The following is a 24,293-nucleotide window of genomic DNA, read 5'->3' as shown; positions in this document are numbered from 1 at the left end:
ATGAAATGTCCATTTCCTTCATTAAAATGTACTTCTGAGTGTCATTAATTCTCAATTTATATTAGCATAATAAACTAGCCATTAAAATGTCCCTCCAAATAATTATTTTGGTAGTCTTACAGTAAATCCCCCAAATAATGCAATAAAGGATTTGAGTGACCAATTGGGCTACCATTGTGAACAGATTCCACATGGGCACGGATTACTGTGTTTTTCATCCTTATTATAAAGCTGATTTATAGGATTTGGGACAGTTAAAAAAGACTTTGAGGGCAAAGATTATCAAAATAAAATATATGTAAGGCATTTAAAAAGATGTTAAATGTTCTTTTTCTACAGGAGGACTTGGAAGGAGGGTAAAGCTTATGATCAAGACAATGATTCAGTAATGAAAGCCCCTAAGGGTAGACTTTCTTAACACTTCCCACTAATGACTCCCTGTGGAGAAGAAAGGACAAGTTGGTGGCAGTGGCTTCTTCTGGGATCCCTAACCATCTAGAGGGCACTGAGGACTTCATCTGATTTTCTTTGAAGTGATACTGACTAATCCACATAAACATGGGAAATTCATAAAAATAAGAAAAAACAAACCTTCTCGATTCTCATTGCATTAGCAAGTATCATCAACAGTATTATTTAACACTTTCACCTTTTTTTTCTTCCCTCTACTCAGACCCTTTTGTGGCTATAAGAATATTAACGAAAGAAATTTGAAACCCATTTCTAGACAACGTACTCTCTTTGTGGGTTGATTGTTTCTGTGGCAAGGTCTTGCTTTGTAGCCCACACTATCTGTGAACTCTGTCTCTGTCTCTCTTCTCCTCCCATCTTAGCCTTATAAATACTATTTTAAAAGAACCTGGAAAATGCTGCATAGCATTTCATTAAGTGTTAGGATTAATTTTTCAATGATTTCTACATAATTAGAAATTTGGGCTTTTAATTCTTGTCAAGAAGCATCTATGAGAAATGATTAAAAAAAAAAAAAGACACACTCTAAGAAGTTAAATTACAAGGAAAATGGTATGAAGACCTATGACGTTACTGGGTATTTCTAAAACCTTTCCAAAAGAACCACACTAGATCCAGGACAATTGGGAATGGAAAAATATTTCTAAAGCTCAGTGTAACTCCTAAATATTATCTGTAAGTTACTATACTCTAATTTGACTGGGTAAAAATATTTTGGCCAATGTTACAAATTACTGTAAGCTGATTGCCAAAGTCTCATTGTGCAATGCTGATAACTTAATAATCAGAGAACGAGGAAACACTTATGACAGGGTTTCCAACAATATTTATCTTGATTCTATAGAACTGAGAAGCACAAAACATTACCTATTTGAGATGGAGCAATGTATCCCCAGTCAGAGGGTGCAGTGCGCTCTGAAGTCAGTCTGTCCAGACTGTGCTCGTGCCTGGCCAGGAGACCTTGCAGAGCTAGACAGAGCTGGCAAGACCATAGCTGGCAGAATTGTCTATCAAACCTTCTCCTTCTTGGTGATCTTAGTACTTCTTCACACAATTCTAGCACAGCATAAATTATACCACACTCAAACATTCTGTGGTATTCATATCAGATACTGTCAGAACAATGTGATTAGATGGTGGACACCAGAGACCCCACAAAATTATGAGGCTGAAAAACTGCTGTTCCATTGGGATGTCCAGGCTATGCTAATGTCATATAACAATGGATTTCTCAGATTTGTGACACGAGTGTCAAGAAGTCTGCTGGACTTCCAGACATATGTAAGTATAGTATAGGATACACAATTATGCCTCACAGTACACAATACTTGATTAAGTAGCTATGCCACTATTTTCACTGTTTCCTGTGGTGACAACTCAGAAGCAAGGAAGGCTGGGATACAACTAAGTAGAGAAATGGATCTAGCTCTACGTCACCGGTTCCTCTTCGGCCAGGCTGCCGAACAACCGTGACTCCGAGAGCTTGTCTGGCAGATGACCAGGTGGACGCACGGAGGCTTTCCAGGTAGTGAACCCCTAGTTTCTTCCCTGTATCCTTTTTTTTCATTTAATTAATTTATTCAGATTACATCTCAATTGTTTTCCCCTCACTTGTATCCACCCGTTCCTCTCTCCCTCCTGCTTTTACCCTATTCCCATCCCCTAGGTCTGTGACTGAGGGGACCTCTTCCCCCTCAATATAATCATAGGCAATCAAGTCTCATCTTGGAGCCTGCTTATTCTATCTCTGAGTGCCACCAGGCCTCCCCACCGCGGGGAAGTGGGCTTTCCTGTATCCTTATTTAGTCTTCCCTGTACTCCTGCTTACAACAGGTTTATGGGAAACAATACACTTTTGTAACCACAGCCTTCTACATTTTGTATTTATTACCTTTCTTGTTACATTATTTTCTCTAATGATGTTTGGTTAATTATGGCCCCCAAACAATAGCATCATGTCTCTGTCTCTCGCTGTCCTGCACGTTCAGCAGGCTATCCCATGTAGCCTGATATATACTCTTACAGCTGTGAGAGTGTTTAATGCTACACATACTTCTCAGAGCATCCCTATAGATGAGTCACAGTGACGCACAGCTGTCCTTAGGCTTTGGAGTCAGACGAACCTGAGACCAAGTCCAACACTCTCTAATCACAGGGCTTTGGACAACTGCAAACCTCTGTAAGGATATGCAGGAGGATTTGAAAATGCAGTCTACCTCATTAAGTGTCAGTGCCTGTCACACAGAGAATCCCCCACATTAGGCAGCTGCTAATGGTTTGTAGCTTTTACCAGGTGCAGAACGCCTAGATGGGATGAACTCTGTCGCTATGTGAGCGGGACTATGTGCTCAGCACACTGAGCAGGATTCATAAATGTGTGCTGACAGTTGTCCTTCACATACTAGTAATTGAAATCAAGTCATCTAGCAGACAGAATTAATGACTGTCAAGATGCAAACCCATGTGTACGGAGACTTCCAAATACTGAGCTCTGTAATGCCTTACACAGATTCATTCATGATGCCGCTGGGGCGGGCACCCTCCATGCTGAGCTGAGCACACTGCAAACAACCCTCTGAGTCTCTGGATGGACTTCATTCCACTGGAGGTCACATGAACAGGTGAATGAGGTGATGTACTGGATACAGGAATAAAGTCCTTTATACAGGGTAAGTTAAGACAACGCCCCTCCTTACTGCACGTCCGCAATCCTTCTGGGTACTGCTCAGCTTTTTCCTTTCCACACTGTTGAACTTCTCACACTATGTTCTGCCTCCTACAGTTGGTTACATATTGTGAGCACATTAGATACACCATCATTCCTGAATGCAGTCATCGTTTGAGGATAGAGTATTGTTACAAACCAAGGCTCAACAGGCTCATGAGAAGAAAGCTGGCAGATTATGCGTAAAGGGAAATACCTTGTTAGTCTCTTGGAACACATGACTAAATTGACTCAATTCAGGAGCTAAGTAAAAATAGTCACTTGCTCTCAAGATAACAGCCTATTTTAAATTTTTTGTGTCATTCTGTCAAAAATTTCAAATATAACTCCAAATACATTGTCAACTAGTGATATAACTAAGTACTTAAGTAATTCAGGATTGCTGATGATATTTTGAAGCACGTTAAACCGTATTTTACATAGTGTAAGTGAATCTGTAGGGTTGGGTTCCATGACAAATCCCAACTAAGAGCTCTTGCTTCATAAGCTATTTTTGTTTTCTCAATCAGGAAAGTCAGCCACAATTTAATATCCGAAACTGGAATTTTCATGCATGCAGAATTTGCTTCCGACTTATGTTTAAAATCTCGGCTCCCCTAGAACAAGCATAGTAAGTGTTCCTATAGGCATTAACATGGAAACACAAAGCACCCACATTCCAGGGAAAGGTGAGGAAAGTTAGTGTCCAGGCTGTGTGTAGACTTACATACCATGCTTCAGCACACGGCACATTTCTAGACCTGACCTCTAGAAATGTAAACAACTGCAGGGGCAAGGTGGCAGCCATCTGCTCAGGTCACATGGGTTACCAAACATAAGTCACATGGTAGCTAATTCTACTCACTACTGACCAGAATAAAATTTGAGTCAGTGACCCAGAGATAAAATATTGGCTCTCATGGGGGGGGGGGGCGGTATGGCAGGAAGAGGTAAGACTATCTCAGTATTAGGAAACTAATCCTTAAAATGGGAACTCTAGTTAAAAGTCCAGATTTCCTCTATTTTTCTAAGCTTCCAAATTATTTTAGCATGAGAAAAAGGTGGATGTGAGACATGCTTGAAAACCCACTAGGCTGTCTCTACCTCACTGTGGATGTACCCATCCTGTTGAGGAGGATATGGTCCATGGTTGAGACCATTTTATGATTCATTATATGTGTTGGGCCCTAAACATGGGCATCACAAAATTTACCACTCCTCTGAGGAAAACAAAAAGTTCACAATGTAATCACTCTAAAGGCAACTTTTGCTTTGTTACTGTTCAAGGTGACTAATAAAATTTCAAAAATAGTAGCCCCTGTGTGCTTTGGGTGAGTGTAGTGTGCTGTATCTCTGGGCAAGCCTGCTCCATCAGCTCTCTACTCTTTCTTTACCTAACTTATTTAAAATGGACAATAAAAGTTTTCTTTAATTAGCTACTGGTGTGCATTAACATGATCATGATTAAACCATAAAAACCAACTGTACATAACTCTGGTCCCCTGTTCCATATGTTTTGAATTATTCTGTTTGAAAATGTACTTTGCGTCCCTTTTAAAAGTTCGACCTTCTGCTTTCAGAGAATTAAATGCATATTACTGTAGTGAAGAAGATAATGTTTCAGACCTCCAGGCATATATTAAACACACTGGCAGCACTTGAGACAAAATGCTTTACTTATTAGATACTTCCTATTCTAAACAGTGTCATCAAAGGCTAAAAACAAAATCCATATAAAAGCTGCACAATGCTTCCACACAGAACCTGTGCCAAAATCCCTGTACTTTCCAACTAATGAGGAAAGGATGTGTACTCTTAACATATGAATGTAAGATTTTCCAAGCACTCACTTTAGGAAACTAGACTATTGATTCCATATGGGTTATGTTAAATGAAACTGTATTGGTAAAATAACCTTTAAGATATCTGGCATGATAACAATAATTAAACAATATTCCAAAGACTAAAACAAAAGAGAATTTGGTTCCACAATGGATAATTAAAATAAAATGAAAAAACACAGCATGCCATCCATCAAGATAAATTGTTATTGTTTAAGAACTTTTAAAAATACTGTTAAAATATACTTTTAGATAAAATCTGAAAGAGATGGAAAAATATTTGTGGCCTAAAAATGGATAGTTTGGTGAAGAAAAAAGTATAGGACTCTGAAATTTTATGTGGAGATAACAGCTTTAAAGCCATGAGCACAACCAGATGGTACTTAAATCCCGGGAGAGCTGCAGTTTCACTATCAGTGGGTTCGATATAAGAAGGTTTTCAATAGCAGGAAAACATGCCATGCTGATGGCTTACTTCTTAGACGACTTCAGCGCATTTCCCCATCGCTTCACAGCTATACATAATACCATGGAGGTGGCGCTGAGAGCTGGGGTAGAAGGGAGAGGCTGGAGCTAATTCTTCTGTTAATGTACAGAGCTCTAAGTTTACTAGTCCAGCTTGGAGTCTGCTGAGATTCATGGTGCCAGAGAAGCCACTGAGATCACATTTGGTAAGGGAACATTAAACAGTGAAGCACACTAATTTCTTATTTTAACTAGATGCTTTTCCATGGCATTGTGGAATAGAAAAAGGTAAACTGGGTTACAGCTTATTGCTAGGTAATATCTGCAGTTTTGTAATCACATTGAAAATCAGCCCTAGCCAGGTGTGCTAGTACATTAATGCACTCCTGCTTGACATCTAGGAGGTGGGGATAGGAGCATCATGAGTTTGAGGCCAGGATGGAAGATAAGACTGCTTCACAGAAAAGCCACAAACCCAAACAAGGCACAGCACAACACACACACACACACACACACACACACACACACACACACACCAGCTTGATTAACATAAATGCTATAAATATTTGTTCAAATATGTTGCAAGAAGAAATGTGTAGAAAGCAAACTCGAGTATTGGCAAGGATGGGGAATTTAACGGCCATTTCAACATGTGTGTGTGTATTACTTCACATCACTGCCTTACATCTCTGTGTCTAACGCTCACTGTGCGGCAAGCAGAAGCAGGACTGCACAGCGAGCAGGTGCAGGTGCGCTCGTCTCTGCTTCTGCCTTATGGTGACTGTAGGTATGTGACATAACACTGACACAGCCTTCAGCAGGCAACAGTCAGACTTTGACCTTGATCAAAATAGCTTTTTCCAATTATGAGTTCATTTTCCACATCTTATAAATTATAAAAAGTCAAGTGTAAAACCACAGAATCAAAGTTCCAATCACATCTGTGTATCACTGTGACATGTATCCTAATTTTACTGCCCTGACTAAAACTTAGCAGTGCTTTCAAACAAGTAAACATCATGTCTGCTTTACCAAATCAAATACAGTTAAAAGAAGGGGGGAAGGGAGCTACAGCATCGTGAAATTACAAGTGAGAGTACTTATAATTGAAAAGAAATCTTGTGCTTCATTATCTAAATATTTATGAAGTGCTATGGCATGCTGGGGCTGGAAGAGGTTGTTACTGGACTTTAATATATAGACTGTCCACAGCCTTACGTAAGTAGCAAATTGTATTAATTTTATCAAGAAACAAGAGTATTGTTTTGTTTTGTTTTGTTTTGTTTTACAAGACAGGGTTTTGGTGTAGCCTTGGCTGTCCTAGACTTGCTTTGCAAACTAGGCTGGCCTTAAACTCACAGAGATCTACTTGCCTCTGTCTCCCTGAGGGCATGGATTATAGGCATGAGCCACCACACCCGGCAAGAATATATTTGTATACTTCCAAATTTTCAGTATCACAGGTCAGGAAATATTATGGGTGAATTACCGTTTCAGCTCAGTGAAATGTTAAGTAGCACTTATCTTAGTATGTTATATAAAAAGCATAGAATAGAGGGACTGTGGAGTGAAAAGCTCCACTCAGTGAGACAGTCAATAGCATCTTTTATTTGAAGTACATTTAATCTTGTGGTGGTGGTGCACATCTACAACCACAGTGCTTGGAAGGATTCAGAGGCTCCACAGCAAGAGGATTCACAGTTCAAGGTCGTCTTTGGTCTTCTACAAGTTCTAGGCCAGCCTATGGGCTACATGAGACTGTTTTACATACAACAAAGCTGTAACATCACAGCGAATCAAGGTGTTAATTTGAAGATTATAGAGTACAATAAAAAAAGGTTTGTAAATGCTTTATTTCCTCCAAGCCTAAAGTTACACAATATCCCACACAATGTGACTGTCAGAGTCAATGATAAAGAGGTTTTGTCAATGATGAGGCAGTTATTCCCAAAAGCAGCACAAGCGACACTCAGCACTGCGGAACAGATAGAAGAGCGCACTACAGCCTCGCTTTACCCGTTCAAGAAACAATGTTCCCAGGTCTTAGAACTGGTATTATTGGTCACTCCTGCCTGCTAAGTGTCAATTCAAATGATCACATTTCACGACACTGTTGTACTAACTGCAATATGGAGGTAGCTTAGGTTGAGTTTTATTGTAATGTGTGGTCTAATCTAAGTTGTAAATTAGAAGAGGGGGCCAGGCCTACTGTTAATTGACTATAATACTGAGATCATTATTATCGTTGTTTCAAAATGATAGACCAGAAAGGGGGGGGGAGAGAGAGAGAGAGAGAGAGAGAGAGAGAGAGAGAGAGAGAGAGAGAGAGAGAGAGAAAGAGAGAGAGAGAGAGAAAGAGAGAGAGAGAGAGAGAAAGAGAGAGAGAGAGAGAGAGAGAGAGAGAGAGAGAGAGAGAGAGAGAGAGAGAGAGAGAGAGAGAGAGAGAGCTCTTTAACAACCCATTCACAGGGCACAGGGCCCTCACCAGCTACCGTTGTGCTAGTTTCCCTCTACACATAAGCTATCATAGCATAACTTCTTTTTGGGGAATCCTGAGTTCATGAAAGCAAATTAGTGCTAAGAAAGATTTTGCATTACAGGGTCTGAACTCAGGGTCAGTTCTTTGCCTCTTACATGTATAATGAATCAGAAAAGTGGTTAACTGTATGCAGATATAATTCTTTATATTATATCCCGAGTTCGAAGTTTGACTTGTTTTTATTTATTAATAAGCTCAGATGTTAAGAAAACAAAACATTCTGGGCACCTTAACACAGATGGGCTTGCATCAAGAACAGCCTGGCCCAGAAAGAATCATGATGTTAATTCTTTAAAAGTGGCTACTGTGTGTACACGGTATCTATTCTTTTGGCTGATAAAATCTAAAGCTCTTTCCACTGATGGCAATATGGAAACCATTTTGTCCCATGGCTGCTTAAAGATCTGCAGCAGGATTGAGTCAGCTGCAAGTGCTCATTTTATCAGGCTTTACAATGGTGTCTGAGCTGGAGTCTGTTTCTCATAGAATTTCACTCAGGGACTGAGTAGGATTGGCTCCTCAGAGCTAGTCTGATTTTACTAGAAACAACTGTATCACATCAGCCACTCTCATAAATTTGCTTTAAGATGGAATCAGCCCTAATCCTGAAGCAGATGAAAGTTTACTGAGCCTATGCACTCTCTGTAAGAGCCAAACAAAACTATGTGTTTAGCTTCTGCAGCAATGTAGGAGACTGGCTATTAAGCATTCCAACGGGCTTCTGCCGTACAACTATGAACTTAACAAAGCTGTAGCCGAACTGAATAAATGTCTACTGATAAAATGTTTACAAATTCTTATTTGACCATCATATGAAGCAACACAATTCTTTAAAGAAATTACACAATTCATGGAAATGAAGCAAAAACTTAGCATGTTTTAAAACTAATTTTTTTCCAATAATGCAGAATAAGTTAAGCATTTCACAATTAATTTTAAGTAGTAGCAGGTTATCACCGCATGGCAGAATATAGTTACTTAACCAAATACTGAATAAATATTTAATAAATGAATCATGAAGGGAACTAGTGGACCAAGTCATTGCCAAGTACTCAGAGGGGAGCTCTAAGGGTCAGAGGAAGTTAGCACCTGCCTTCTGTGCTAGAGGCAGCTATGTGCTGAAGACGCTTTCTGCACACATCTGGACCAATAACTGCAGAAGGTAGGATTCAAACTGCTGAGACAATGGGAAGGACACCTAAGATGAGGGAACAAGAAGCAATTAAAAATGGTATTTTAGAGCAAGCCTAAGTTTCTAGAAAAGCAAACGTTTCTGTGCTCAAAGGCTAGATGACGGAGAACAATAGAAGACTAAGTTGGGAAGACAGCAAGCACTAAGAGAGACTCTAGGTGACATGTTTAAACTGTTACCCTTTATTTGATCCACTCAGGCTCACAACAGGGCCTTTGGGCATGCCATTCAGCATGGCCCAGGGCACACATCATAACAAAGGTTCATGTAAGAGAAGCCGAGGTGCAGTGATGAGCAGCACTCTGCAACTTTCATGTGCACGATTGTTTGGGGGAACAGTGTTCTGCAAAAACAACTACAAAAACTTTCTAAGCAACTAGCCACAAGACAATACAGGAGAAAAAGTGGTAATCATCCAAAGAGAGCAGCGCATAGTGACAGAGGATGGTTATGGCAGAAAAGCTACCCACTATCTGAGACTTCCTCTTCTAAACCCCTCCCCCTCGTGTGTGTGAGTGTAAGCACACATGTACAGTTCAGAAGATGGCTTGTAGGAATTACTCTTTCCTTTACCATGTGAGTTGCAGGGCTTTCACAGCATCAGGCTGCAAGCATCTTTATCCTCTGGGCTATCTCATCAGCTCAAGAGACTTCCATATTAATCCATCACGCTCACCTCTTGTATTGAGAGTCCCCATTCTGGGACTTAATGGTCACCCACCTGCTCCCATGTGATCATTTATCTTGTTCACCCAGCCCGGATTCCTCTCCCTCTAAAAAGTTCCTCTGTGAAGCCTACCCTCACTTGCCTCCCAGCAGAAACTCTCTTTCCTACAATCCTGTAGGACATAAGATCTCTACCACTGAGCTGGCATGTAGCACACAGTATCGTCTACTACAATTTTCTTCTAATTCTGATGCTTTCTCTCCTAATTAGATCACAGGCTTCTGGGTTTAGGAATATGCTGCATATATTTACGTAAGCTCTGTGCACAAACATATCGTATTTTTCCGACTATAAGACACACCTGACCATAAGACGCACCCAGGTTTTAAAGCAGTAAAACAAGAAAAACAGTAAAAACAGCTATCTGACCATAAGGCGTACCCTAATTTACCCCCTGCTTTTGGGAGGGAAAGTGCGTCTTATGGTCCAAAAAATACAGCATACACAAGATAGGGCCCTGTAGATGGCTAATGACGGTGATTAATATGGCAGTGACAATAACCTAATTGCTCCCCGACAGACTCTGAAGCAACAACATCAACACACAAGCAATGTCTACTAGACTGGCTCTTTTCTATTTCATAATATATATCAACTCTATAAACTGTACACTCCTTCCCATATCTTAAGATAAAAAAATATAAAGGTCCTAAAATGTTAATTTGATCAAAATAATAGCTTTAATAGACAATTAAGATCTGAATATCTATATTTACTCTATAATTCATTCATAACCACAATCTACAATGTCTGTTTCCCAAAATCGTACTTTCTTTTATATTTTCTGCCTCTATTAAAAAAGCTTTATACTTTTTTGTTGTGAATATATGTCTCTCTACCAGAATGAAGAATCAATAATTGTAGGTACTAAGCATCCTTATTTGCTACTACAAACACACTGCTGGATGTAAGTGCTCTACTACTTTTTTATTTTAAATAAGTAATTGAAACAACAAATTTTAAAAAAAGAACAGGAGATGTAGTAGATGAGCAAAGCAAAGGGTTTCAGTAGGTGAACTGGAGGCAGCCAGGGAGCTTTTACTGCAAGGTACTGTGACTGGGTGCTTGCATTCTCCTGCTTGGAGTAAAAGCACTACACCAAGGCTGAATAAATGAATGAATGGCCCCATTATTTCCACCACATCACACCATGTGCAGCTATGTGGGGAAAACAGGCTTTGTTTGCGGCTTCTGTTTGATTAGGTGGAATTGAAATGAAATAAAAAGGCCAAGTTCAAATCCCCAGCTCAGTGCATGAGAATCTTGGTTTATTAGAGCAGGAAGTTAGTATAGAATGCGTCGATTCCAGAAAAATTTAAATAATTCCCACCTCAATGTGCGTCCTTTTTGTCAAAGAAAACCTTATGGGGTGATGGGGTAGTGATCAGTGGTTGAGACACTGATAGCAAGGGAAGACTGACATATAAAAGACAAAAGCAAGACAGCTGCAAAGCAACTGTGTCATGCTTGTGCGAACATGTGAGTTAACAACAAAGTCAGTGCCACAGATCAGCCACCCTTAATGTATCTATTAATATTACTAGCCATGTTACTATTGTTATTGAGACAGGGTCTCACTATTTAGCTGCTATGATGATGATGAGGAGGATGGAGGATGATGAGGAGGAGTCCCACTATTATCTATGTAGGCCTACCTGACCTGGAGTTTGCTATGTGAACCAGGCCAGCCTCCAACTCAGATTCACCTGCTCTGCTTATTGTGTACTGAGATTAAAGGCATGTACCTATTTATGACTAATTATTTTTGACTGACAAATCAGAGTTAGGTGTGTGTGTGTACATATATAAAACATGGACTAAGAAAATTGTACTCATTAATATGTCAAATACTTGCTCATGTACAATTCTTTTGTGGTTAGACATTTGAAATTAAGTCTCTTGCTTACTTTGTAATATACATTATTACTAAATGTAGTTACCCTTCTGCGAAACAGATTTCAAAATCTACCCCACTTCCACCCTTTCTACCTTTTAATCAACAACCTGCAACTTCTTTTTCCAAAATTCAGCCTCCAGGAACCATTATGTTACTTTTACATTTACAAGTTCCTCATTTTTAGATGTAACATATAAGTTATACCATGCTGTTCTGGCTTTTCTGTGTCTATTATTTCAGATAGTAAATGTCTTTTTAGATTCATTTATGTGTCACAGAAAAAAAGAGTTCTTGTTTAAGGTTGAACAGTAATCAACTGGGCATAAGAATATATGTGTGTGTGTATGTATGTGTGTATATATATATATATTTACATATATAGACACATACATGTACACACATACATATATGTGTCTATATATTATATTTTGTATATCAACTTATTTACTGGTTGATATTTATAGTGATTTCATATCTTACCTAGAGTGAATGATGTTACTGAGCACAGAATAGTAGCTGTCTTTTCAATACTCTGACTTCGGTTCCTTTGGATACAAAAGTCCTGCCTTAGATCACCGAAGAACGTCTGTATAATTATTTTATACCGGCTGCACTCATTTACATGCCCACCAAGTAATGCACAGAAGTTTGCTTTTCTTCACATATTTGCCAATACTTGCCAATTTTCATGTAATTTCAAGATATGCTTCGATATACTTCACATATAATATTAATCTATTTAAAGCATACAGATGGTTTTTTTGTTTTGTCAGAGTTATGCTAGGCATTATTACTTTTTAAACATTTGTATCCATTAGCAGTCACATCACCTGCCCTACTGCTGGCTTTTGTTTCTACAGATTTGCTTGAGACAACTTATTAAATGGAGTCACTTATAGCTCACTTCTTTTGTACAATACTGGTAAGATCATCCATGCTGTACCATGTGATCACTGGTTTCTTTTCTTTTCTTTCTTTTCTTTCCTCCTCCTTCTTCTTCTCTTCTTCAAGACAGGGTTTCTCCGTGTAGCTGTGGCTGTCTTGGAACTCACTCTGTAGATCCGGCTGTCTTCAAACTCAGAGATCCTCCTACCTCTGCCTCCCCAAATGCTGGGATTAAAGACGTGAGCCACCACTGCCCGGCATGATTCATTTTTAAAAGAAATATTCTATTACATGGATTGTTATATTTATTTAACCATTCCCTAGTTTGTAGACATGTGTTGCCTCCTATCACGAATAATGATGGTTTAAATATCTGCATGCTGTTGAATCAACATGTTTTCATTTTTCTTGCTTGCATATTTAGAAATGGAACGGCTGTGTTGCATGGTAACTGTTTAATCTTTCAAGGAGCTGTCAGTTTTCATTTATTTATTGGTAAACCCAGTGTCTTTACCTCCTTGTCTACATCTGTCTCCTGTGTTCATGGATGTGGCCAACCTAGTGGGTAGAGAGTGGCAGCTCTCTGGAGGTACTAGTTTGAATTTTTCAAGTGTTAATTACTCCATTGAGCTTTGCGCCTCCCCACGAGTGTTTAATCTGTCAAGTTTATATCTTCACTGGAGAAAAGTCTGTTCAGATCCTTTGCCCAAATTCTAAACCATGTCACCTTTTTATTATGAGATATAAGGTTTCTTTCCATATTCTACATATAAGTTCCTTGAGATTTGTGAGGTTTGCAAATACCTTCACGTATTTTGTTATTGGTCCTATATTTTCTTAGTGCTGATGAAGGCTTTTGTTCATTTAGTTTGCTTGTGCTTTTGGTGTCAAAGAATGCCGTGTAATCCCAGCACTCAGGAGGCAGAGGCAGGTGGATCGCTGTGAGTTCAAGGCCAGCCTGGTCTACAAAGCAAGTCCAGGACAGCCCATGCTACACAGAGAAACCCTGTCTCAAAAAAAAAAAAAAATCTCAATGCAAATTGTGGTTGAAGATTAATAACTGCTTCAAGGAAGCCACTGTGTTCATGCACTAATGCGCTCCCCAAAGCAAGGCCTGTACTGACTCTTTAGTGATGTCTGTCATTGTCCTCATAGTGCTAAGCTGAAGATAAGTAGCTCCCTGCTCTCAAAAGGTAAGATTCAGATCTTTTTAAATTAATTAATTGTGTGTGTGTACAACTCAAGGGAGTAGGCTCTCTCCTCCTGCTCAGGTCTGCAGGCCTCTACCCTCTGAGCAGCCTTCCTGCTCCAGTGAAACACTCCACCCACAGTCAGTGCAGTCAGCTCTACCAGACGCTAAGAACTTACTTCCTGCCCTTCCATCCCCTGCTCTGCCTGAAGCAGGTCTCCTCCAAATAATTGGAGGCAGCTGTGAAGGAGCCTCTACTTTTCTAGCCTTTACCACAAACAAATGCATGGACTGTTTATTTGGGGTGTCCTTCATTCATGAGGACTCGATATTTCCTAAGCACTCTGCACTATGAGAGAACAGATACATGTTCATATCCTGCCGCACAGGCTTTATTTGTCTAGAAATCTGAACTGTGCAGTTTTGATTATTGTGTTATTCAAAACCTTTTGAGCATTTTGCACAAATGTCTTTTTTTTCCTCCATGGTACATTGGCCTTTGGCATTTAATTAAGAAAGGTTAAAATATGCCACCAGACTTACTTGATAACAAGAAAATGCTTGCCTCAAAGTATAATAGTGAAAAGCTTGGTATGTCCAAGTTTTCACTGAGACAAAGTACTCATTACATGTGGGAAGACGTTATGTATGTTGGCATGTGAGGCTGAGGCAGAAGGGTTGTGTGTTTGAGGCCAGCCTAGAGTACACATTAAGACCCTGTCTTCAACACTAACTGATGCTTTTGGCAGTCAGACTCAATGGGGAATGCCTCCTTCACAATGGAAACAAAGTGCCCAGTGACTAGAGGCACTGGCAAGGATTTTATTCTGATATGTAATGCAGCTCCCAGGGTACCAGTGAATTTTGTAAATTTTTAGGAACATATTTTACAAACATCAATAATGAATTTTCAAGCCTGGTTACACCTACCAGGAAAATGATGCAACCTCTATGTGCCTCTTGCAACTGTGGCTGTTTCTGGCACCTTTTTTCTTAAATTTTATTTATTTATTATTATGTATATAGCACTCTGCCTGCATGTACATCTGCAGGCCAGAAGAGGGCATCAGATCACATTATAACATTATAGATGAAGCCGGGCATGGTGGAGCATGCCTTTAATCCCAGCACTTGGGAGGCAGAGGCAGGTGATCGCTGTGAGTTCAAGGCCAGCCTGGTCTACAAAGTAAGTCCAGGACAGTCAGGGCTACACAGAGAAACCCTGTCTCGAAAAACAAAAACAAAACAAACAAACAAAAAATAACATTATAGATGGTTGTGAGCCACCATGTGGTTGCTGGGAATTGAACTCAGGACCTCTGGGAGAGCAGTCAGTGCTTTTAACATCTGAGCCATCTCTCTAGCCTAGTTTCTGGCATCTTCTATGAGTTACTCTTGGGCACTTTCAGAGGCTCCATCAAGCTACAGACTCAGTCTAGATAAAATAAATAACTCAGGACTAAAAGCTATCTGATTTATAAAGATCTAAAACTATCTTCATTCTAAGAAATGGGTGATTTTACAAGAAAATTTCTTTTTAGCACATCAAAACAGGAATACTGTTTTAAGCTAAAATAATTGTGTTAGCTAGAGTATTAAAAAACAAACAAACAAACAAAAAACAAACAACTCCATTAGACGTGTTCTGGCCACCTGACCAACCCAGCAGAGATCCTTTTCGGTGCCTGTATCACATACACCCACGTCATGGAGGTCTAGGAAAGTTAGTTCATTTGTTATTAAGTTAGAATGACAAAGTATAGAGAAAACCTGTAACCTTAACTCTTCGAAATATGAGCCTGTATTCATTCTACTGGTAAAAACAAGCAAGCAAGCAAGCAAGCAAGCAAGCAAACAAAAACACCAGCATGCATGCCTTATCAGTGGCAGGAGATGAAGGTGAGGAACAAAGGGCCTAATTTCTAAAACCTATCACAGCAGTAAATGTTCTCTGTCTCAGGCGCATGCACACCCACGCACACACTGTGTGGCTGTAGACACCCTGCTTCTTTATTTATGGCTTCAGTTTTATCACGAAGGCCCCCATTGAGCTTTGCTGTCAGAATAAGCATAGTATAAGAGCAAATGCAAGCCGGGCGGTGGTGGCGCACGCCTTAATCCCAGCACTCAGGAGGCAGAGGCAAAGGCAGGCAGATCGCTGTGAGTTCGAGGCCAGCCTGGTCTACAAAGTGAGCCCAGGACAGCCAGGGCTACACAGAGAAACCCTGTTTCGAAAAACCAAAAAAAAAAAAAAAAAAAAAAAAAAGAGCAAATGTAAATTCTTCACTGAGAAATATTCAGATAGTTGGTCTAAGTACTTACAAAGCAACAGGCAACTGAAGACACTAAGATTCTAGGGGTGGAGAAGAAACCTGTCATCTGAAGAGAAAATAAGTAATTAGATTCTACAGTGTTTTAGTAGATTATGAAAGTAAGAAGAAGACAAGGTCAGGATAAAGGAGATCAGGAGTGCTGAGGCAAGTCATGGAAAGCTTCTCCCAGAAAACATGTGTGAACATCTGGAAGCTTCTGACAGCCTTTGCAAAGGTTTCCTGGCAGCAATCGCAGCAGGCATGCTCAAGTGACAGCCAACAGGCCAAAGTGGCTGCAGAGAGCAAGCACTAGGAGAGAAGCCAGGGCAGCGAGCGGTGTCACTTTAGAGGCCTTCACAGTTGTCACTGTGGGACAGAGGAGCCAGTCCAGTGTGCTTTTAAGGGAAGGTGCCCAGTTTTGGGGTGGACTCTCCAGGTTTCCAACCAAATCTTTGTGAAGCTAGCAGGAAAGGTAAATAAAATTGGGAACAATCTAATATCCAGGGCCTGTGAGCAGCTCCTCTCCAGTGTTGTCGGAGTGCCTTCTGATTGAGGGATGACCGCTCTTCAGGCTGTGAAGACACTCTGTTTCTCCCTGCAGTCAGTGTCCTGAAGACACACACAGCAGGGACCCAGTTAAGGCACATCTCTGACATCTGTCCATGTACAGCCCCCGCAGTGCCCTTCACTCTCGCCTCAGCGCCTCACACACACTTCATCACCTTCTGTGAGTCTCTCAGAGAGGAATAATTCATAGTAACAAATACTTACGTGTGCATGGTGTGTATGGGTGGGGAGAGAGGAAAAGAGGGGGCACAGAGGATAGAGGAAGACAGAGAGAAGACAGAGGGAGGGAGGGAGGGAGGGAGTCACATAGCCCAGGTTAACTCCCATTTCCCAAGTTCTCGAGTTACTGCCATGACTAAGAATACTACACATTTTTTTATTTTAATTTTATTAATTTATTTAGATTATAACTAAATTGTTATCCCATCATTTGTATCCTCCCATTCCTCCCTCCCTCCACTTTCACCCTATTCCCCTTGCCTAGATTTATGACTGAGGGGACCTCCTCCCCCACTATATGGTCATAGGCTATCAAGTCTCATCTTGGTAGCCTGTTTATTCTTTCTCTGAGTGCCATCAGGCCTCCCCACCAAGGGGAAGTGGTCAAATATGGGGCACCAGAGCTCATGTCAGAGTCAGTGCCCATTCTCCACATAAACTGTGGAGAATGTCCTGTCCACTGGGTAGATCAGAATAGGGGGTCGATGTTTACTACTTGTATTGTCCTTGGTTAGTGCAATAGTTTGAGCAGGCCACCCTGGGCCCCGATCCATCCATCATGATGTTCTTCTTGTAGGTTTCTAGGACCCTCTGGGTCCTTCTATTTCCCCATCTCCTATATTTCTCTTACCTAGAGTCTCAGGATGTCCGCACATCTATCCCAATCTCCTGGTAAGTGAAGACTTTCGTGGGACATGCCTTTTGGGCTAGTGGCCAATTATAAGTGAGTATAAACTATGTGAGTCTTTCTGCTTCTACTATACAATTTTTACAGCAAGAACTTTATCATTTTGTACCAGGCTCCTTCCCTCCTTCCAATGAGAAAATGGAATTCCTGAGAGATTAGAGATGAGCATCGCTGCAGCATGTCACCTGAAGTGTCTTTTGGGTTAAAGATTCTGCTGTCTGGAGCATTTTCACTTTCTATTCTAAGTCACCCTCATTAGGTTTTACAACACAATCATTCTTATAAATCCATTTTCTCCAAAGAAGTTATCATAAAAACTTTCAAAAGTGCAATAAGTTGACAGCATGTTATGGTGAGTAGCTGTGTAACCCTGCTCAGAATGCTACCTTGTTCACGTGATGATTGGCTTGGCCCTCAGTTGGAGAGGAGACACAACATCTCTGCCAATATTTATTTCCAGTTTTAAAAATTATACCTGATTGCTAGTTAGGTTGGAGCACGTGTGGAGACACAGTGTCGTCTGTCTACACTTGGTTGGCAGGGCCAGAGTGAGGGCAACTGGACCACGGTGATGTTAGTAGCAAGGAAAATATCAGTTTAACCTTGCTTATTCTACATTTAGATTTCTCCCACAGTATTGCAGGATTCAAATTCTAATTCAGTTTAGACTCATAAAAATCCAAAAGAATTTTTCACATCATCTATTGCAAACTAGGAAACATGTTTGGCTATAGTTTTCCTTACTAAAGGAATAAAGTTTTAAAATTAAATTTGTACTGTGGCAGGTAATGCAGCATAATTTACTATAAATTCAGAGGGTGTCCTCTAAGTATCTGATTTCCATCAGAATAATTTCAGAGTCCTCACGAAGAAAACAAGTCTCTCTAAGTCGCCATGATTGAAGCTCACATGAACCCAGAGTCTGAGGCAGCATGCCCTGGGCCTGCATGGGTCTGCCCCTGGCCCTCGGCATTTATATTATAACTTCCAGTTTAGTGCTTTTATGGGGTTCCTGAGTGTGCAAATAAGTGAGTCTGATTCATGTGTCTTCTCTTTGGCCCTTTTCATTCTGTTTTTTGTTGTCCAACTGTGATAGTTTCTTCTTCATTTTATATTTTATTTTGCTATATTAAAAAACAAAACAGTATTGTATTCTAACATAATAACAAGAACTAGTCTACTTTTAAAAGGACCAATCACTTTTCATCACTTTCAACATTTTTAGAACTGTTTGAGGAACAGAAGTAAGGCCATAGAGATTAACATTGTGACAGCAACATTTCTCAAAGTGAAGTCTAAGAACTTCTTGATATTTAAACACGTATCATGTCAATCCCAAAGTGTCACAATGTCCTACATTGACATTTCCATTGGGACAGTGATTGTGAGTTCTTTAGCATGAAGCAGGGCAGCAGCCACACCAGGAGCTGGTTCTTGCTTATCCCTCCCAACCACACAGCCGCCATACAGAACAGCTATCATTTGACACGTTCTAGTGTTAGGGAGATGGCTCAGCAGGCAGGGTGCTTGTGACAAAATGTGCCAACCTCAGGCCAGGGCCCCAGAAGACAACTGTTAGCTGGGGATGGGTGGAGGCCCCTTGTATTCCCAGTACTCTGAGGGTGTACTGGCAAGCTGTGGGTTCAGTTGAGAGCCCCATCTCAAGGAGAATGGTGGCAAGTAATAGAAGACACTAGATATCAGTCTTGTGGCCTTCACACACATGTACAGCCCTAAAATGTAAATACACATGCAAAGAAAAGAGTGTCCTCAATGAAACAGTAAAAGCTACTCATCATGACCCATGAGTCAACATCACTTTAATATTTAGTATTTAGTATGGTGAAATGGGAAGTCTATAGCAAGCATTTTCTTAGATGTCACACAGTGACAGCTGTCTGGAAGAGATGCTGACGTGGATCTGAATCACCAGCTGCACCAGCTGAGCTCTTTGTAGAAAAAAAAAAATTTCATTTGAAGGAATGTCTGTGGAAACTATTCTTAATTGGTATTTCACAAATGTTCTCTCCAAAATGAACAAAGTAAAACAATATACAGCAAAAACAATGGAAAACAATGCACAGTATTTGCTACTAGTGATAAAACTCAAGGTTTCAGGCAAAAGCTTGCAGTTTTTGAAAATACACTTGCCATCCTGAAGGCTCCGATGGGGTTAGTGGTGACATTAGCAAAAGTGAACTCCAAGGTAATGTAGTAACATGTCAGTTCTGGGAGCTCTTTATAACACCAAGTAAATAGTGTTTTCAAACAACCCATGCCTTACAAAATCCTACATTGGTAACATATTCAGGACAAATCAATTAATGATGATAGGGTAAGGAAAGTTCATTGTCATGGCTTCAGAACCCATAATTTAATTAGCCTTTAAGACTCTATCACTCACACTGGAAAAACTGGGCATCCACATGTAGACGAATGAGACCAGGTCCTGTCTCTCACCTTGTATAAAATCAGCTTCATATGGATCAAAAGGCCTTAGTGTAAGATTTGAAACTATGGAACTACTAAAAGGAAAAATATAGGAGAAATATTTTTACAAGACCCTTCAAGACATAAAAGCAAAAACAAGGACTTTCTGGAAAAGATCTGTGTTACTTTGGAAATAATGCCAACGACTAACAATGGGATTTCTTGGAATTAAAAAGTTTCTGCAGCATTAAAAAAATTAAATTATTGATTGGGTAATCAATAAACAGGCTAATAAAATGAATAGAAATTTCTCAAAAGATGAAGCACAAGCTGAGAGATGCAAATAAAACTATGTTGAGTTTGTATTTCACATGTAAGGCAGTCATCTAGCCATTTTACCTTATCTATCTGTAGAATCGTATCTATCTGTTAGACCTAGGACGTATATTCTTGTGACTAGTCATTGACATGACCATGGTTTGATCAACTAACAATTAGCTTGTATTGCTTAATTATCCTAAACAACCTGCAATAGCACTTTCAAGGTATTGGAAGTAAACCTTGTATTATAATTGAGTTGTATGGGTACAATATCTCATATTAGATTAGAAATATACGCCAAAATATACACCGATGAATTAAACGTAACCTTATTTGTGAGTAACAATTAAGATCCTAAGGTGAGTAGATTCAATAATCTATTTTTTGTCCCATCATCCCTATATATTTTCCATATTCTCCCTTTTTTCTTTTCAACCCTTATCTCCATACCTACGAAACAAAGATGAAAGAAAAGAAAGACACCCTGAGTTCAACCTCGTTTTCTCTCTGAATAAGACCAATAATAATTTATAGCCAGCTCCCAATGAAAATAAGCATCTGTAGCCCAAGAGAGCAAATAAAAACCTACCCATCCCCTTCCCCTTTAGGGGAAATGGGGTGTCATTCTCTTAAGGTTTCTTCCAGCTAATTTGGGGTAAATAATGCCGTTGTGGGGGCCCAAATAAAACTGGGGGGAAAGATTAAACAAGCCCCGAATAGCATTTGTGGTCCAGTTTCTAAGCTTCAGAGACTTATAGAATATGGCATTTAAAGATTGTTTTTCTTATTTTAAAGATTCTTTGACAACAAGACAGGTTAACTCCTCACAACACCCAGCCTACCTCAAAGAAGATGATGAGCATCAATGAACCTCCTTATGGAGATGGTTTCAAATGTGGCAAACAAGCCACTGGGGGAAAATGTCCTCATTTGGCTACAGACAGAATTCTGCCTAAAAATGGGCAAGCTTGGATTCAGGCAGAGTCGATGGCTAAACTCTGCCAAGAGTTTCTGCCTCACAAATATGTCTGTCAGAGAGTTTTGCGTGATTGTTCAGGTATCAAACTGTCTCTGTTATCTCATTTTGGAAGCTGCCCACCTGCACTTCATGTCTACTCAGATAATTAATTTTATTCCTTCTCAAGTTTCTGATGGGGTTGAAGACCAGATACTTTAGTTGTACAGTTAAGCTTAGTTGTTTAGAGGTTAAGATGTTTTGAGGTCTAGATACATGGTTTAAGTTGATAAAGATAGGAAATGATAGATATTGATTTAAATTCAGAATTTTAGATTCACCAAGATAGGAAAGACGTTATTTTGAAGGTTGCCAAATATAAATAGCCAAAACCCTATGAATATAACATTTATATAATTCCTGACTGTTTCGTGGTTCTTCTTGCTGTAGGTAGTTTATTGTATATATGTGTAATAATATAATTTTATATGTAACAAAAGAAAATTAATAAAAAGAAAAAGGTTAATAGAAAGAATAAAATAAATTTTATTTTATTTTATTTGTTTTTATTATTTTAAAGATTCTTTGACAACAAGACAGGTTAACTCCTCGCAACACCCACCCTACCTCAAAGAAGAGGTAGGCTTAAAATGGATGGCATACATTCTAAAAATTAGAATAGCTTTTAAGCAACTAACTAGTGTCTGAATCTCTCCCTCCCTTGGGCTTCCAGAAAGAATAAAATCTGACATTTTGACCTCGAGCTCTAAATTTATGCTGTTTTATTCATCTGGGTTTACTTTGCTTATTTGTTTTAAATAAATCATTAAAACCTACTATTGTGTATGCATCTCTATAGATTCTGATCTATGTCAACTTAGGTAAAAAGTTAAAGTTTTGCAGGTGAGTGAGCCTGCCAGCTGGACTGCCCAACTTCCTAGACTTGGCTCCCAAAGACACAGTTCACCAACCCTGATCTCAAGCTGTACTACAGAGCTGTAGTACTAAAAATTTCTTGGTACTGGCACAAAAACAGACATATTGACCAATGGAACTGAATCAAAGAGCCAGACATAAACCCACACACCTATTGACACCTGAGTTTTGATAAAGAAGCCACAAATATACAATGGAAAAAATAAAGCATTGTCAATAAATGGTGCTGGTCCAACTAGATGTCTACAGGCAGAAGAATACAAATAGATCCATATTTATCCCCCTGCATAAAACTCAAGTCCAAGTAGGTCAAAGATATCAACATAAAACCATATATACTGAAAATGATAGAAGAGAAAATGAGGACTAGCCTTGAATGCATTGGCATAGGAGACAACTTCCTGAACAGAACACCCATAGCACAGGCATGAAGACTGACAATTAATAAAGGGGACCTCACGAAACCGAAAGGCTTCTGTAACAGGAAAGCATAGTAAACAGAACAAAATGTCAGCCTACAGATCAGGAAAAGATCTTCACCAACTACATATCCAATAAAAGGCAAATATCCAAAATATATTAAAAACTCAAGAAACTATACATCAACAAACTAAATAATCCAATTAAAAATGAGCTAAACAGGGAATTCTCAACAGAGGAATCTCAAATGGTCAAGAAGCACTTAAATGTTCAACATCCTTAGCCATCAAGAAAATGCAAATAAAAAATGACACCTGCCAGCCAGGTTGGCCAAAATAAAAAAGAAACACACATGACAGGTCATGCTGGCCAGGATGTGGGACAAGCCAGGGAAACACTTCTCTATTGCTAGTGGGAATGCAAACTCACACAGCCACATTCAAATCAATATGGCAGTTTCTCAGAAAATTGGAAACCAATCTACCTCAAGACCCAGCTATGTTACTCTTAAGCATATGCCCAAAGGATGTTCCACCATACCACAAGGACACTTGCTCAGCTTTGTTCATAGCTGCTTTATTCACAATAGCCAGAAACTAAAAACAACCTAGATGTCCCTCAACTGAAGGATGGTTAAAGAAAATGTGCTGCATTTACACAAGGGAGTATTACTCAGTTGTTGACATCATGAAATTTGCAGGCAAATGGATGGAACCAGACAAAAATCATCCTGGGTGAGATAAACCAGACCCAGAATGACAAACATTGTATGTAATCACTTATAAATGAATATTAGCTGTAAAGTAATCATGCTACAGCCCACAGTCCAGAGAGGCTAAGTAACAAGGAGAGCTGAAGGGGGACACAAGGGTCTCCTAGGTAAGAGGAAATAGATTTTGCAGGTGGACTAGGGGCAGGTGAGGATTGGAACAGGAGGGATAGGATGGGGTAGGGTGGGAAAGAAAATATTGAGAGAAATGACTGGAATTGGGGAGCATTTTGGAGACAAGGTGAAAACCTAGTGCAATGGAAACTCCATGGAATGTACAAGAATAACCCTAGCAAACAGCCCTAGTTAATGGGGGACAAGGGCATGAACTAGCCATCTTTTATAAACAGGCAAGGTACCACAAAACCACTGACCTAAGGTTGACTCTGCTGGTAGAGTGTACTGGGACCAGAGCCTAGCAAAATCGTCCTTGAAGAGACCAGAGAGAAACTCCATCCATCAACTGATGGTAGCAGCTGCAGAGTCCCATAGTCAAACATTAGGGGAGTTTGGAGAGTCCTATGGAGGAATGGGAGGAAGGGTGGGAGGAACCAGGGGTTGAGAACACACCCCACAGATTCAACTGACTGGGACTCATGGCAACTTGCAAAGACCAGAGCGCCTGTAGGTGCCTGACCTAGGTCCTCTGCACACTTGTTATGGCTGAGTAGGTTGGCACTCCAGTGCAATGAGGGCTGCCCCTGACCCCTTTGCCTGCTTGTGGGTCTCTATTCCTCCTACTGGGTTGCCTCATCCAGCCTTGACA

General features: G+C 39.9%; 1 protein-coding gene across 1 annotated transcript in view; it reads right to left on the bottom strand.

The window, feature by feature from the left end:
* Positions 1-24,293, bottom strand: part of Vps13b (vacuolar protein sorting 13 homolog B) — a 551,580-nt gene that overhangs the window by 180,451 nt on the left and 346,836 nt on the right. The window lies entirely within an intron of this gene.

This window comes from Acomys russatus, chromosome 17, assembly GCF_903995435.1.
Source record: "Acomys russatus chromosome 17, mAcoRus1.1, whole genome shotgun sequence".
Classification (NCBI taxonomy): domain Eukaryota; kingdom Metazoa; phylum Chordata; class Mammalia; order Rodentia; family Muridae; genus Acomys; species Acomys russatus.
This window is presented reverse-complemented; position numbering and strand designations above follow the sequence as displayed.